Below are 12,042 nucleotides of genomic sequence, written 5' to 3' on the forward strand. Positions count from 1 at the left end.
ATGTCAGTTGGCAATGTCGACTTATGGAGAACAGATACTTCATCTACCACACCTTCGATAGGGAATCTTGTGAATAAATTATCAATTAAGGCCTAATAAAATGATGATTTATTATTTGTTTACAAATTTAATTTTTGTAATTACATATGAAGGTTTGATGCCATTACCAAGTTCCCTCCACCCGTCTAGAAAGCGAAAGGGAACGAGGTTCCTGGAAAGTGTTCAGAGGTGAATGGGAATTTCCCTCCTCCTTCCCCTTCAATTACCACACTGATGTTTGCCATCTGCCAAATAACGATGAATTTCAATTAAATTATCATAGTATAATTATTTCCTTGTTGAATTATCGATACTTTGCAGTGGAAAAAAGGATGAAATTTCAAAGTTCCAAATCAAAGTAAGTAGACCAACGTAAAGGGAGAAAAAGTGTAAAATTTTCCATACAATTATGCGTACAATCCAAACTTCAAATTTCCGTGTAATTAAGCTTGCAGTACAAATTTTATGCCTATTTTTCTCACAACTTTATGGGTTCATTGCCCTGTGCTGTAAGCGCTCCAAATAATAAACATAAGCTTCAGCAATTATTTAGCAGAAAGCAATGGCTATATGAAGCCAAACACTGTATTTTTTGTTTCTATTTTTTTTTTCTTAAATAACATCGATCGTTTTCGATCATTTTTACAAACCAACTCACTACCAATTTTCCATATATAGAAAGTGCCCTCCCCCCCACATAAAGGAGAATTTTAAAAAAAGCTAGAACACACACTGTTTATTTTCAATAAAGAGTTAATACACTGAATTTCATCTCCGTAAGTTTAACGGCTTGCGAGATACTCATTTTTTTTTTCGCAAAAATTCGGATCCTCACTACCTCCTTAGGATATTGTGCATTATAATAAAAGCAATATAACATCCCAGTTTGGATTAAGGTCTAACTATAGACCAAAAGTAATTTCATTTGACTGCAATTTGACCGTGATGATCAGGCACACATAGTTACATTCAATTTTTATATAATAATTTATATATTACAGTGATTCAAAAATGTATTTTTTCCAGTAGTTAGCTCTAAAAACTCACAGGTCTCGAAAACCAAGTAGTAGTGTAAGTCCTATTGCTATTATTACTATTAAAAATATCAATATCCAAAAGTGCCTGAAGTTCTTTTTTCACTCACCTCAGGTAAGTAGACAAACAAGTGGAAAAGAAAGGGAAATGAAGGTCTTGAAAGGAAAACGGAGACAAATTTACCAGTCCTCAGAAGATACTGTCTACAATGCAGTGAGCAGAGAGGGTCGGTAGATCATACTGAGTCGGTGGGTCGGAGTGGGTCACGGTGGGTGGTGGGTCGCAGTGGTCATGGTGGGTGGTGGGTCACCGTGGGTCACGGTGGGTGGTGGGTCACAGTGGGTCACGGTGGGTGGTGGGTCAGTGGGTCACATGCTGTTGACCCACGACCCACTGACCCACCCAGGAAACTTGACCCACTTGACCCGCCGACCCACTGACCCACTCCATCTCTGCGCAGGGCAGTTTCGACTCGGGCACTTTTGTTGCAGGGCCCTTTTCAACTTGCTCTTTTGACGCGGGGCCGTTTTGACTGGGCTCTTTTGGCGCGGGAACTTTTCGACCGGGGCCGTTTTGACTCAGGACTTTCTATCCTCGTCCTTTTGTCGGACCCCTCTGACATGGAAGCATATATATATAACGCAGCAGCTGAAATGCGTGGGACAGGGACCGAGTATGAGTAAATCGATGATCCAGGGCGCAGTAATTACTTTTCATATCTCTTTCCTTCTCTTCTCTCTACATCATGTCTGGAGATGAATGTTCTGACTAATAGGCTACAGCGGTGATTTTAAAAAGTAAGACGATGTACGCTATCAATGATAAATGTTATGACTTTTAATATATATAGGGCGATAAATGAAAAACTCTATATCGGTCTTTTGCCCCCCCCCCCCCCTCTGTTGGAAAAAGTCCTGCGGGCGTTAGTGATTATCGTGTTGCTTAGTTACTTATTATATTGTGCTATACACGGAATAAATACTTCTGTGTTTTATTTAATAAGAAGAACCTTATTTACATTTATTATGGCCCTTGCTTTACGACAGCGAAACATATACACGTTCAGCGTAATCAGTTTCCATTCTCAAATAAGTGCAGTGAGGCGAATTAAATAATTCACGCACACATTTAGGACTTAGAAAAGTGTCCTGCGAATATGTCGTAATAAATTCCTGAAGAATGAAAAGCGCTAGTAGCAGTTATTAACTTAACATATAAGACAATAAATTGAAAAACTGAGAATACAAATCTATTCAGAGATGACAGTGCGCTGATGCTTCAAATTTATGCCTTTACTCCCTATACCTACGTTATTTCCCTAGTCAAAATATAAGCTCTTCAAAATTAATCACAGTTTCTTATGCAACCATCCCTTCCTTGGAGTACTGCGTGGTCACATACATGTCTCGGCGGTGTAAAGGCACTTTTGGCGACGAGAATACGTATTATTATTATTTTTATTCATCGGTTGTACATAGAAAAATGGGGGACGAAGGAGGGGCGAGAAAAAATATTGGGTAGGCAGTCTCCCCTCTGTAGCGCCGCTACTGCTATGTTCATTTGAAAAAGTTTGCATAGCCTATTTTAGAAAGTTAGCTTAATAAGTATACTTTAAATGCTATTATTTAAAGTGTAATATTTTGCACTTCTATTTAGATATACACAAAGGTTTTAATGTGTCCTCTGTAACCGCTGAGTTTTATTTAAGCCTGTGTATGTCGTTTATTTACGTTTAAATCCGTGATATTGAATGGGCTGACTACTGGGGTGAATACTGGCTGGAAGAATCTTTTAGAAGACCTTGTTATAATGCTTATATATATAAATTCCGAGTCCCCCTTTCTCCGTACTCATTATAAGCTCTTCAATTTATTTAGTTTTCCTAACACGCAGTAGCGTAACTAGAATTTTTCTCAGGGGGGGCCAATGAAGGGCCCAAGAAAATTTTGAGGGGACCATCTCCAATGAATGAATTTTTTCATATATATATATATATATTAAATATGTGTGTGTGTGTTTTCAAGGTGAATGTTTTCATCTTTGTTGTTCATGATTTTACTCTTTTACGGTGAAAGTGTAAGAATTTACTAAATTTAAACAACTAGGATACATTAATACAATTGATTTCCAAACTAAGTAGTAATTTAATGGCTGCATTTAAAATATGTGTGGCTGGTAGATTTAAGTGGAAGCAGAGAAATACACTTTTACAGATCAAGAAAATAAATTAGAGGTTCATGCCTCGACTTAAAAGAGGATCTTCTATTCTTGTGGGCAGCAGCAAACTTATCAACAACAACCTGTTCAAGATCTAACGATTTGGCAATTTTCTTCAATATAAAGTAATCCTAAGTTTTTCAACCTATCATCAATCATGGAATTGTCTATATATCTTTAATCTTTTCCAACATGAGAATGGCCTTTCACATGTAGCAGTAGAAACTTATACAGAGATTATATGTAACTTTTTGGTTTCTAGGAATGCGTTTTTGTAGAAGCAAAGATGAACGAAATTCACCAAGGAATCAACTTTGGTTTTTTCTCGTCTTCATACAACTTAATTGTGTTTGGGAGAATTTTGAGTTTACATTTAAATATTTGCAGATCACTTTCATAATACTGGACCATATGCTCCACAATGTTGTAATTTGGAAAGTTTTCACCTTTTCGATGTAGAGTGGTGATTGATCTAATGATTTTGCTACATGATCCAAAGCGTTTTTCCGTCTCAGTGATTGCTTCATTAATAGTAGGCAGAAAAATGTCTCTTAGTATATTATCTTTAGAAAATTCGTTTTCTGCCTTCAATGAAGGAAGAGATTAATCCAAAATGAATTTGTGATATTTCGATGGGGAATGTCTAATTCGTTTCCACAAAGAACCCCTATAGCCTATCTGTTTCCGGCTCTGGAATTTCAGGACCATTTTCTATGCATATCGACAAATATTCTTGATAAATTTGTTCGAATGTTGTTCGTTGAGAGTCATATTCTCCAGACCACATTTTCGACAGCGTTTGAACTAGTGAATCTACAAGAATCAAACCTTCCGACATGTCTGCATCTACTTGAAATAAGGCGAAGCTCAAAGTTACAGCGTGGCAGCAGTAATATTAAATTTCACCCGAAGACATTCCATCTCTTATAGATGACATTTATTTCCCGGGTGGAATGATGGAAATAAATAAATATCACAAATTCCAGATTTGGTTTAAAACCGCATAATAATATAAATAATTGTTTGGTAGATAAACTGTATTAATAATAATAATAATAATAATAATAATAATAATAATAATAATAATAATAATAATAATAATAATAATAATAATAAAAGTAAAATGTGATGTACGAGGACAAAAGTGCTTACGAGACAAACGTCGCACAGAAACAGGAACTGAACTCTAACAGGGCAGTGATTTGCCGTTCCACCCCGCTTTAAATTATAAGCCTTGCTCTTGAAGCGTAAATTTCACTCTAAAGTAAACTGCCAATAATTATCATGTATTCTTAATATTTCAGAAAAATGTCAAAATTTCACCCTCTAAAAAATGATAGCTTAATCAGTGATGAAACTAGACATTTGGTGTCCAGGGCAAATTTTGCGATTAGTACCCGTTTCATCTACATCCACACCAATAAACACACACATTAGTTTGCTGGCACCCGGGCAACTGCCCCGGTTCCAGTATCTTGTTTTGATCTGGCCGTAGTTCAATTACTTTTTGTTACTTTTACCCTTGAGCTCTAAAACTGAGTAATGAATGTGCCTTTACGTTATTAAAATGATGAAGTGAGCACTTTTTGAAGAAAAAAGAGGAAATATGTTTTTCTTTCCCTAATATCAAACAGTGTTAGAACAGACATTTAAATCGGGACTCCTTACAGCAAAAGAAGTATACGTGGTCCTTTTCTTTCTTTCGTTTGCTTACCCTCACTACTTTTTACAATTTGACGTGAATTCAAATTCACAAACACTTCACACCCACACCGAATGGCCAAAGCTCAGCAGTAGAACATCAGCTTAAGATTCGGAAGATGGTGTGATTGATCCCTCGTGGATAAATATTTCAACTGAGGAGATTACCAAGATTCTTCCTCGGTGGCCCTATTGACTAATTTCCCTTATTTCTATCCTCTGAGTCTCGGATGTTTCAAAGCCTTAAAATAAATTCAAATGTAGTTGAAATAACGCTACTATCCTGTAGTCGATGCTAAATTAATATTGTAAGTTTTGAGATTAGATTTGAAGGAGGGGCATTAATTAGTATATCCTGTTGAAAATTCATGTCACCACTGATTTACTGTTCTGCATAATTCCTACAATGTAATTTTCTCAGAAATGCTTAATGCTTAATTTTCTCAGAAATGCATATTTTGACGCAGAATTAATATAAACCTGTGATAAAAATTGGTATTCACTGACTGAACTTACTGAATGGAATATCTGTAGACCAGTCCCACAAACATCAGATAACAGGATGATACAACCTGGTCATGGGAGTAACTACACTTTTACACAAAAAAAGCATTACTGCCGAGACCAAGTTGTATCATCTCGGTATCTTACCTGTGGTTAGTAATCAGGAGATTGTAGCACTGGCTCTGTGATAAATTTCGGAATTTCTCTAGTAGTAGCTGTTTGGGATTAAGCTACAGTTAAAATAGTTTAAAAGAAAATACTTCTGAAAGATTTATTTATAAAGAATCACTGATTTTGTTAGCCTCATTTCCAGGGTTTGCCCAAGTGGGCCCAGCCCGAAAAAACCCGGTGGGTTTTTCGGGTTGGACCCACCTGAAAAAACCCACTTTAAAACCCACCTGGGTTTTTGACCTATTTGTTAGTATATTATCGATACAACTAAGGTGATCACATTGTAAGTGATTTTTATCAGATTTTAGACTTTCCTTGGGCGAATTAGAGGCTTTCACGTTAAGGTATACAACAACATTCAACATAAGAACTTTATAAAGTTCTGAATGCACTTACCTTAGCTTGAGATAGTTATAGAACAAATTAATGTATGGATTATGCTTATAGCCTATTTGATGTAAAATAAGCAATTTTGTACTTTAGAAAAGATTTTCCGTGAATAGTATGCTTGTCGACTTGGCGACACCGAGGGACATTATCACTCATACGTTTGACGGGTTTAAGGTCATAGATACCAGTAGATACCGATACTATTAGTATACCGGTATACTAATAGTACATATGTAAAAACATTAGTAAAACTATTAATATTATTTCTTACCTTTGATGTAAAACACAAGGTTCTTCAACTAAAATTTGGTTTTCCAACAATAACAGTTTAATTCAGTCATTTGTTGCTACTCTAAATAAGCATTCTGTAAAGTCAACACCAGTAATAGCGTAAAAATTCTTGTCAAATTTAAGAAGCTTAATGCTCGGGGTTTCGAAGACTATATAACGCTTACTATTTCAAGTGCTGAGTTCAAATTTCCGTACTAGTGGAAGTTTTGATGTACACGCCGTGAAAGAAGTGCTCGGGAAATTCCCGAATTAAACTCAGAAGGATCGAAAATGAATACTTCAATAATAAAACTATTTATTTTACGCTTAAGCCAGCCATACGTCCCGTAAAAAACGGGAATGTCCCGATTTTGAGCCCGAGTGTCCCGCGTCCCCGTAAATTTAGTCGGGACAGGGAAATGTCCCGTATTTTAACTCCGTTCCATTTCTGCTATCAATAACAGCTTATTCGAAAAGTGAAAAACAAAAAATTCTGACATTAGCTGCGAATCCCGTAATTAGTGAATGAACAGTACGCTGTTGCATGTAACAGTTTCGAGAAAGTTATAACACCACCCTGTTCGACTTGATAGCGAGCGAAATTTGCAATGCTACTTTTTCCATTGCACTTGATGGAAGCTCGGATACTCTCCGGAACATATATATAAATGGCAACACATTGGATAAGTTAACAAGAATTATAATCTTTTTTAGTGGCTAGGGGCACAGAATAGGCCTAGTTCTTTGGTCCACGTCTTAAAAAAATGTAAATCTGGACCTGACAATTACACACGACACAAGAAGAAAAATCAGCTTTTCATCAGATTAAACTGACGAACTTAATTTTGGCAGATACAGCCATGATACATATTGCTAAACGCGCGAAAAATATTGAAAGTAGATTGTACCACTGATTTAAATAATTTGCATATTGTTTTCCTGTAAAGCATTTTTATAGCACATCTTAAGTTTTTAGGCATCTTCAGTCTATACAATTAATTGCACGGTACGAACAGAGAAAAGCAGCTGCTGCTTAGTGAACTTTCGCCTATTATATTATTGAAAAAAAAATTAAATAAAATGAAATCTTTTACTTTTAGTCTCACGGTTATGCCTGCTATGCTCAAGGTGACGGTGATGATGAGAAATGAATGAAATGACGGAATGAAGAAAATGAGAGGAAACGTGAGAATCCCGAGAAAACCCACGCACAAGGTGTTTGTCCACCACAAAGCTCACTTGGCGCAAGCTGGGATCGAACTGGAACCCCATGCACTAGAGGTGAACGCTCTACCACTGAGCCACCGCGTCCTATTATACTTTTGTTCATAACCAGACTACAGTTCATTGCATTGTGTTGGAAAGTTGAGGGGGAGGGGGATCTGAGGTGTCCCGTATACTCATTGAGAAAACATGGCAGATTTATTTACTCTGGAAGATGTTAATTTCATATAAGACATTTTAAAACATTTATTTATTTCATAAAACATGAATTGTATCTTTGTTTTAAATTAATAGACCCCTTTTGGTATTCATATTTGGCGAACGTCAGTCAGGCTTCTGGATGACTTGATCTACATTCGTTTGTCTGCCGAGCTCCTTCATGGCTATGCGGTTAGTGTACGCGACTTCGGTGTGGGACCCGGGTTTGCTTCCCGGAGGGAGCCCATGTGGTTCAGATTCCACGTTAATCAGTAGGTCCCGTCTCATATAGCCTCGCTGCTGAAAGGGACGTTAAACACAAAATCAACTCAACTCGTTTGTCTGCCTCTACCACACACACTACAGGGTACAGCTTTCGGCTTTTAAGTTAAAATTTTCAGAATGCAAGCACGAGACACACTAAATTTCCTGTATAGATTTTGGCGGCATACCAACGTAAAATATCAAAATGGCGGCCATTTTTCAAAACAGCGGTATCCACGCTACGAAGCGCAATTTTCTGTCTTTTAAGTTGAAATTCTGACGGTGGAAGCAGGAGATATGCTAAATTTGCTGTATAGATTTTCTCGGCGATCGAATGTAAAATTTCAAAATGGCGGCTCTTTTTTTCAAAACAGCAGTAAGCAGAAAATTGTTACAAACGGTGACAATGACAATCTTGAAATATAAATCACATTTTAACACTTTTACCCCAAAGACATTGAAATATTTCGAAAAAAACCGATTAAACCCGAAAATACCCGAAAAACCCATATGGGCCCAGGTGGGTTGGGTTTTTTCAAAAAAGCCCGGGTTTTTTCAAACCCTGCTCATTTCCCCAGGCTTTAGTTAATAGAATAGGTCCACCAAGCGCTGACTCCGTTTTCCTTGGAGATCGCTAGTATCGCTTATTAGCATCGCAGCAGGTTTCTACTTAGTTGCCACGGCCAAGAGCGTTAGGAAATTAGACGTACTAGAGACAAGACCAGAAGGTAGACGAGAAGGAGAACCAGTACCAGTAGCAAATAGTAGGTGTTGATAGTATTCAGTATCTTAATTTTCTCGAACTATTGGAATACGAACAGCAGAGAGAATGACAGAAATAATAAAAACTTCTGCTCTCTTCTTTTACTGTATATTAAACAAGACTTCTCAATATTTAATAATAATAATAATAATAATAATAATACCAAATTATTTAATGGTTGCTATGCATTTGTTCTATGTCGCCATAATCGATGGAAATTAATTACCTAGTGTACGAAGACTTCTTTCGTCCAACACGAGTGTAAAGTTTTACTGCAGAGCATCTCTTATTTTAGTATGACTTTCAATATTGAAGCAAATCAGAATGCAGACTGATTTTTTTTCTTTTTTCTTTTTTTTTTTTTTTTTTTTTTTTTTTTGTCGAAAATAAAGAAGACAACCAGATAAGGGACAGGGGTTAAAAGGAACGTTCAGATGCTGAGGTCAATGCATGCATCTTACAGATTTAGGTAAATTAGATCTTGCTGTACTCCAAACAAAAAGGAGCCTGAAGATTTTTGCTCGAAACGCAGACTATTGCAACATACGGTATTCTGCAGTTGGTAACTTTGTTGTCGAGATATGTTTCGGTAGTAGTTTAACTTGCGGCCACTATTAATTCACCGTTTGTCGACCTATAGCAGTATCACTCTGTGTGTGGGGGCCGCTAGGGGGGCCAAGATTTTGAGCAAGGGAGCCTGGCCCCCCAGGCCCACCCTTTGCTCCGCCACTGCTAACACGAGACTGTCATGTAACAGTTCAGTGAAAATATATTACATCATACATTTGCTAAAAATTGTATATTTCCTATATTCAGTTGCTACTAAATAATTACCTAAAATCTACTCTAATTATGAAAACTCAATTTTCTATTACTGTTTTACTCGTGCAATTTTGAGCGAAAGTACATTATCCGTAAACGTTAACTATCATGTTTCCACAAGGAACGGACATGAACATGTCATCCGGACATGTGAATCAAACCTAGTCCATTCGATAAACATAACAAAGATATGTTTAAGCACAAAAAATTAGGTGCCTTGGACAACGGACTTAGTCCCTGGGTCCCATTAACCCTGTTAGCGTAACGAAAATCGCAGACTCGTAATGAAATAGCTATTGAGCCGTTCCAGGTCAAATCAACACAATTTGAAGAGAAAATTTACCTTACCATCTCACATTGTCATGAAATTTTGTAGACAGACTAAGAAAAATACAAAATTTCATCTTTACCCGTATTGCCATATATCTACCGGTATAGTAGATAAGGCTATATAAATTTTCAAATAAAATGCCCAAAATAATATGTTCAATGTATTTTGAAATTGGAATTGCGGCTCTGCTAATTGAGCTACAGAGATGATTCAGGTGTCATTTTATAGTATTTTTCATGCCCTATCCTGTGGCGTACATCAACATATAGGCTAATACAGAATTCTTTTTCATAATTTTACTTCAATATCTTGCAAGCAGTACATATTTTAAAATTTTGAAATTAATTTCATGAATAGATAGTATTGTTGTAAACCATCTGGCAAAGTATGAATTTGCGATGATGATGGATTCATTGTTTAAAAAAAAATCAAAACAAACACTAGTTTTCATTAACACCTTACACCTAGCTGAAAAATACAAGTATACAAGGCTTTTTTGTTTCACTTGTGGGAATAAATATAACGTAATAGGTTTATTAGAGTAACGGGATTCAGATATATCATACAGACTTGTGGTCGGCTGGCAACACTTATTAGCTCATATTCTAAAAACTTTAACTTAAAGCTAAAGGACCGACTACTGGCACATTTACCATATATATATATATATATATATATATATATATATATATATATATATATATATATATATATATATATATATATATATATATATATATATATGGAATGTCTTAATCTGCACTTTATTTTTGTCAGAAGCTCTGGAGGTGCTCAAAGGGTGCGCATATTTACCTTGGAGATGATCGTGCACAATCTGATAATGTCACTGCTTGGATTGGTACAATCCTGATTGGACAGAATTGGCAGAAAATAGGAACTAATGGCTTTTATTCTACATGAAGTACAAGACAATATTTTTTATCATTTCCAAGAATGTACATCTAGAACAAACGCAGTTACAACTCTTACTAAATACATCAGCTAAATAGGACAGTTTTTTTTTTTTTTTTTTGTAAGTTTTATCGTAAGTACAAACATTATCGCACTACCGTGGTAACAGTTACAAAGTATATGCAAAAAAGTAATCACGTACCTTATTTTCTACTCTTGTGTCCTTCCGCGTCTATCTGTATTGTGTGAGGTTGTAACTTGTGGAAATCTATTGACCGCGTTTCATCCAACACGTGCGGCGTAATTCACTCTCATTCGCTTGTTGCTCGTTCGCTCTCGCTCTCTCTCTCTCTCTCTCTGTGTGTGTGTGTGTGTGTGTGTGTGCGTGCGTGCACAGTGATGCCAATTTAGCTTATTTTTGGCTAAATCTAGCCTATTTTGAGAGACAGTTAGCCATACAAATCTACGAAATGCTTATAGCCTTAAATATAGCTTTATTTTAAATGAAACTCTTGTGTCATTTTTGGCTTTTTTATTAGCCCTTGAATTAATTCTAAAAATACTTTTTTGAAAGTAAAATGTATTTTTTTTTTTTTAAATTAGTCTATTTGTCATTACATATTATCGTATTATTGATTTCTTTAGGCAGAAAGTGTTTTATTACGCAACAAACACTTGTTTTTCATTCTTCTTTCTCCACACCCACAGATTTACAGCTACTTAATACTTATCGACTCAGAAAGAATTTTAATGTCGCTTCCGTAACAGACCCATTTGCTACTTCTTAATTATTTTAATTTTTGCATTTTATTGCAAGAATAAAAGTTCTCTAATACTAGTTTAGTAAACTGTTCAGTTCTTCAAGCCACAGAGATTGTTTTTGTTTATTAAAGGAAACAAAGAGGATATATAATTAGTTTGAAATCTCTCAATCTAATCATGATTCATGTTGGTATGCCGAGAAATGAAGTGCTTGTAAGAACTATGACTTGCCGAAAGAAGTACTACTGGAAATTGGGACAAAGGCAATCTGCACAAACACAACCAACCCACAATCCAAACATGATGCATCCAGTTCAAGCTCCTCGGCTAGCTGCGACGTCATTGATGATATAATTTAATTCAACTATAATATAGCTATTGACTTTCACAGATCAGATGAGTTGTTGATGGGTTTTATTGTATTAGAAGTGACTGCATA

At 36.0% G+C, this 12,042-nt stretch overlaps 1 protein-coding gene across 1 annotated transcript in view; it reads right to left on the minus strand.

Moving 5' to 3' along the window:
- Positions 1-11,194, minus strand: part of LOC145664482 (protein snakeskin-like) — a 212,042-nt gene extending 200,848 nt beyond the window's left edge. The window contains exon 1 of the mRNA XM_081731200.1: positions 11,044-11,194. The gene's annotated coding sequence lies outside the window, so the exon portion shown is untranslated. The remainder of the gene's footprint in view (positions 1-11,043) is intronic.
- Positions 11,195-12,042: the final 848 nt, after the last annotated feature.

Source organism: Thermobia domestica, chromosome 11 (genome assembly GCF_964235325.1).
Source record: "Thermobia domestica chromosome 11, izTheDome1.hap1.1, whole genome shotgun sequence".
NCBI lineage: Eukaryota > Metazoa > Arthropoda > Insecta > Zygentoma > Lepismatidae > Thermobia > Thermobia domestica.